Source organism: Macaca nemestrina, chromosome 2 (assembly GCF_043159975.1).
Source record: "Macaca nemestrina isolate mMacNem1 chromosome 2, mMacNem.hap1, whole genome shotgun sequence".
In the NCBI taxonomy this organism is placed as follows: Eukaryota; Metazoa; Chordata; class Mammalia; order Primates; family Cercopithecidae; genus Macaca; species Macaca nemestrina.
The window spans coordinates 54,294,125-54,300,097 of record NC_092126.1 but is presented as its reverse complement, the minus strand read 5'-3'; the positions used below and the strand labels follow the sequence as shown (position 1 = coordinate 54,300,097).

At 39.8% G+C, this 5,973-nt stretch overlaps 1 pseudogene; it reads left to right on the top strand.

Annotated features, from left to right (window-relative positions):
• The first annotated feature begins 2,098 nt into the window (after positions 1-2,098).
• Positions 2,099-4,356, top strand: LOC105463715 (eukaryotic translation initiation factor 2 subunit 3, X-linked pseudogene; annotated as a pseudogene).
• The last annotated feature ends 1,617 nt before the right edge of the window (positions 4,357-5,973 follow it).

Genomic DNA, 5,973 nt, shown 5'->3' with positions numbered 1-5,973 from the left:
CACAATTTATGTTCTTCTGCCATGGCTTCAGTCAGTCCCTCCATTCAGGATCCTTGACTTCCCGCAAAAAAAAAAAAAAAAAAAAAAAAAATCACTTTTCTCTGTTACATTATTATTGTTTTACCGGACAGTTAATACTCTACTTGAAAAAAGTGAAAGGAAAATCAATACAGTACACTTCTAATAAGTTAATTCTTCAAAATTCACTTAAATAAAAATGGCTTTACCAGGATTATTTTATGAAATGGAGTTCCTGACTACCCCTTTCTCATGAGCGGTTTTTCAGTACTTGATTCTATTTCTTACCATTTCCATGGCTTCACAAGACTAAATCCAAGCAAAGTTTGGCTCTAGGTAGGAATGTTAAGGTGCAGTGGTCTGCATTCTAGTGAGGTTCCTTTCCTCTCTTCTTTCCTTTTCTTTCTCTCCTTCTAAGAATGATATTTGACTCTAAGCCTCCATAACTAGAAAAAGAATTGATCTTCATTTGTATCTTGAAATGATACTTTAGAGGTAATGACAAAGCCATCAAGGATTGGGTAGTTTTTTTTTTTTTTTTTTTTTGAGACAGAGTCTCGCTCTGTCACCCAGGCTGGAGTACAGTGGTGCGATCTCTGCTAACTGCAAGCTCCGCCTCCTGGGTTCACGCCATTCTCCTGCCTCAGCCTCCCAAGTAGCTGGGACTACAGGCACCTACCAACATGTGTGGCCAATTTTTTTTTTTTTTTTTTTTTTTTTTTGTATTTTTAGTAGAGACAGGGTTTCACTGTGTTCGCCAGGATGGTCTCAATCTCCTGACCTCATGATCCACCCACTTTGGCCTCCCAAAGTGCTGGGATTACAGGTGTGAGCGACTGCACCCAACTAGGATTGGGTAGTTTTAGAGAAAGGTGCTATGAGTGTTAAGTTGCTTAGCAAAATAAATCAAAATTATATCAATACATTTGGTATGTTCCATCCTATAGCTCTCTAGCTCTTTGAAATTCTAATTTTGAAGATAATATGAGATTTTAAGGATAATATGCTTCAGAAATATAAAGCACCTGAGGTACAGGCACCAATCCCAAACATCAGACAGAAGACCAATGAAGCCCTTGAAACTGGAAATCAAAAAATAAAGAAAAAAAAAATTCAGGATAAATCTGGAAATCATCTTTAGTTTTCCTGCAGCTTTTGTAATAAATATGGTATGCCTAAAAAAAGACAAGATTAACCTCGGCTCCCCTTGGTCTGACTACTTCTTAATCTTCCCCTCAACTGTCAAGATGTCACTTATTCTAAAATACAAGACTTAACCAACTTGGAGAAAATTGTTCAACTGTCATATGCAAATAATATTTTCTAAAACAGCATTGTAAATAGATAACCTGTGTCATGGAGGACAGAAACAATTAAAGAATTTGATTAATATTTAGAGATAGGGCAATAGAAAAATCTCAGAAATGCAAAATACATGTATGTTTATCTTCCATGGGTTCATCTCAGTTTCACCATGCTATGTTTTTGACAGTTATTCTTTGAGAGGTATGTCTAAGAAGTCAAGAATATCTTCCTAATCTTTCCGGCTCTAGTCTGGGTTAAAAATCCCAACAGAGTCGGGTGGATCATGAGGTCAAGAGATTGAGATCATCCTGGCCAACATGATGAAATCCCCGTCTCTACTAAAAATACAAAAATTACTTCTAGTCTGGGTTAAAAATCCCAACAGAGGTGGGTGGATCATGAGGTCAAGAGATCGAGACCATCCTGGCCAACATGATGAAACTCCATCTCTACTAAAAATACAAAAAATTAGCCGGACGTGGTGGCGGGCGCCTGTAGTCCCAGCTATTCGGGAGGCTGAGGCAGGAGAATAGCTTGAACCTGGGAGGAGGAGTTTTGCAGTGAGCTGAGATCTTGCCACTGCACTCCAGCCTGGCAACAGAGCGAGACTCCTTCTAAAAAAAATAATAAAAAAAAAAAATAAAAATCCCTGAATGCCCACACTTGCTTCTTTTGTAGCATCTTACATGCAGAATTTCAGATGTGTATTTATTTTTCAGTCTCTCTTCTTGAAAACAAAAATCATTTTAGACTCACCTCATGTGGTGGGGTTGGTGGCTACCCTCAGTATTGCCTGCACGAGTATCTACCAGGAGTGCAACCAATAGATCCGGCAACTTTGTATCATGTTTTCTAGTAAACCTACCAACAGTCACTGTGCATATTCAAGTGGAGAGAAGTCCAAGCAGTGAGACCACTGCAGCACTGGCCATCCTTTACAGGACTGAGCACCTAATTCGCCTTCCTGTCTCCACTTCCCTGCACCCACTAGGAGTCCTGCAGACACAATCAGCCCGAAGCCAGGGCGGCTTCCTTCCTTTTCTGGCAAGATGGCCGACCGCGAAGCTGGAGTGACTCTGTGCCGGCCGCATTTTTCCTGCCAGATTCTTGCTACCTTGAGTGTTACCAGGTTGATGCCACTTTCACACGAAGTTATCAGCAGACAAGTCACAGTTAATATAGGTACAATTTGTCATGTAGCTCATGAGAAATCCACCCTTGTCAAAGCTATTTCTGGAGTTGAGACCGTCAGGTTCAAAAATGAACTAGAAATAAATATTACAATCAAGCTTGGATATGCTAATGCTAACATTTATAAACTTGATGACCCAAGTTGCCCTAGGCCAGAATGTTATAGATCTTGTGGGAGGACTACATCTGATGAGTTTCCTACAGACATTCCAAGGACCAAAAGGAACTTCAAATTAGTCAGACATGTTTCCTTTGTGGACTGTCCTGGCCACGATATTTTGATGGCTACTGTGCTGGATGGTGCAGCAGTGATGGATGCAGCTCTTCTCTTTATAGCTGAATCTTTTCCTCAGCATCAGACATCTGAACACCTGGCTGCTATAGAGATCATGAAGCTGAAGCGTAATTTGATTCTACAAAATAAAATTGATTTGGTTAAAGAAAGGCTAAAGAACAATGTGAGCAGATCTTTGTATTTGTACAAGGTACAGTAGCAGAGGGAGTTCCCATTATTCCAATTTTAGTTCAGTCGAAATACAGTATTGACATTGTGAGTACATAGTAAAGAAAATTCCAGTACCCTCAAAAGACTTTACTTCAGAACCCCAACTTATTGTTATTAGATTTTTTGATGTCAAAAAACCTGGCTGTGAAGTTGACGACCTTAAGGGAGGTGAAGCTGCTGGTGGTAGTGTGTCCGGAGTTTATTCCTTCTGGTGGGTTGTTGGTCTAGCTGACTTTAAGAAAGGTGGTGCATCTGGAGTTCATTCCTCCCGGTGGGTTCCTGGTCTGGCTGACTTCAGGAATGAAGCTGTAGAGCCTCATGGTGAGTGTTACAGCTCATAGAAGTAGTGTGAACCCAAAGAGTGAGCAGCAGTAAAATCTATTATGAAGAGTGAAAGAACAAAGCTTCCACAGCATGGAAGGGGACCCAATCGGGTTGCTGCTGCTGGCTCCTGCCGCCAGCTTTTACTCCTTTATTTGGTCCTGCCCGTGTCCTGCTGATTGGTCCATTTTACAGAGTGCTGATTGGTCCATTTTACAGAGTGCTGATTGGTCCATTTTTGCAGAAGGCTGATTAGTGCATTTACAATACTGTAGCTAGACACAGAGCACTGATTGGTGCATTTACAATCCTGTAGGTAGACACAGAGTGCTGATTGGTACATTTACAATCCTTTAACTAGACAGAAAAGTTCTCCAAGTCCCCACCCAACCCAGAAAGTCCAGCTGGCTTCACCTCTCATTAGTCTCCTAAAAGGAGTGTTAAAGGTGGGCCAGGAGATAGAAGTCAGACCTGGTATTGTCTCCAAAGACAGTGAAGGAAAACTCACGTGTAAACCAATCTTTTCCAAAATTGTATCACTTTTTGGCGAGCATAATGATCTACAATATTCTGCTCCAGGCAGTCTTAGTGGAGTTGGAACAAAAATTGACCCCACTTTGTGCCGGGCTGACAGAATGGTGGGGTAAGCACTTGGTGCATTCAGAACCTTACATGAGACATTCACAGAATTCGAAATTTCCTGTTTCCTACTTAGACAGCTTCTAGGTGTACGTACTGAAGAAGACAAGACAGCAGCACAGGTACAAAAGCTGTCTAAGAATGAAGTGCTCATGGTGAACATAGGATCCCTGTCAACAGGAGGAAGATGTAGTGCTGTCAAGGCTGATTTGGATAAAATTATTTTGACCAATCTAATGTGCACAGAAGTAGGAGAAAAAATTTCCCTTATCCAAACAATTGGAAAATACTGACATTTAATTGGTTGGGGTCAAATAAGAAGAGAAGTGACAATCAAGCCAACAGTAGATGACGACAGAAGAATACCAGTTAAATAATACATTTAGATGGAGTTAGAAGTTGTAATTTCTCTTACCAACCAAGGGGCTTATTTTCAAGGCAGTACTGTGAAATTGATTTCACAGTTCATTACCTTAGTAGGTAGCAGTAAGCTTATTCTCATTTTTTTGGTTGTGAAAACCTAACAGGATCTACAACTAATGTAAAAATTGGCATGATGTTTGATTAAATCTACATTTTAGCAGAAGTTAAGCATTCCCATATGTCTAAATTATACATCAATGCAGTTTGAAATGAAACTTTGCTACAACCAGCCTTTGCTGTAGTACACATACATACCACTGAAACTCCCTGAAATAAAGATTTTCTTTTATTTCATGATTTGTCTTTGCGTGACTCCAGGCAGAAGGACTATCGTACCAGCAAAAAAAGAAAAAGAAAAAAGAAAAAAAAAAAAAAACACAAATTCTCTTTGAAGACCAACTCCCTTTTCTTTGGCCTCATATTTTATGTTGTTTTATCTTTGAAATTTTGCCTGAAAAGGAAATTAATGGGTTCAAATGAAGCTATTCTTTAGAGCATGAATGCTTGTTCCCATGGACAAATCTTCTTTCCCCTTACCAACTTCCTTGCCTGAAAAACAGGAAACCAGAGTCAGAGGTTATCTGCCACTCCCTGCCTTGAGATTATTTCTGCATTGTTTTATGCCTGAAACCCAATAGTCTTCCTCCATTGGAAAATACGGTTATACCACATGATTCTAGATGAGTAACAAAGATCTTTCTAGGCCTTCATTTTATGGTTTTTTTTTTTTTTAACTATTAAATTGTGGTCATGACATAGATTCTAATATTCCTAATCGTTGGATGTTTCAAAAAGTAAAAAATGTTAGAAAGTAATGAGGGAGTCTTTCTGATTTTTAACTTATTCCCCATGTCGCTGTACTTACGGTACTTCTTTTTTGTTTGTTTGTTTTGTTTTGTTTTTTTGAGACAGAGTCTTGCTCTGTCTCCCAGGCTGGAGTGCAGTGGCACGATCCCGGCTAATTGCAACCACCACCTCCTGGGGTCAAGTGATTCTCCTACCTCAGCCTCCTGAGTAGCTGGGAATACAGGCACCCGCCACCTCGTCTGGCTGATCTTTGTATTTTTCATAAAGACAGGGTTTCACCATGTTGGCCAGGCTGGTCTTGAACTCCTGACCTCAAGTGATCTGCCTGCCTTAGCCTCTCAAAGTGCTTGGATTATAGGCATGAGCTGCTGCACCTGGCTTGTTTTTCTTTATTTATGTTTTTGCTTCATAAGAGGTTCTGTTGAGAAGTGATGCCCAGCTGTGGCTGATATAGAATTGCTAGGCAAGCTTTAAAAAAAAAATGCCCCACAGAGATTCTGATTTAATTGGCATGGAGTAGAACTCAGGTGTTGATATCTTTAAAAATTGTCCCCAGTGTTGAGAAACAAATTTGGAGAGTTGAGAAGTAGGTATATTAAATTACAGAATCTTACTGAGTAGTCTGGTAATACTCTTTGCTTTGCTTAAATTTGCATTGAGATGGGATCTGAAGCCACTGTCATCATATTGTGCTCCTTTGAATGTTCAAGTTTCGTTGTAGAAATTTAGAAGCTCTATGTTTATCTAAGTTGATGTTTTGAGGA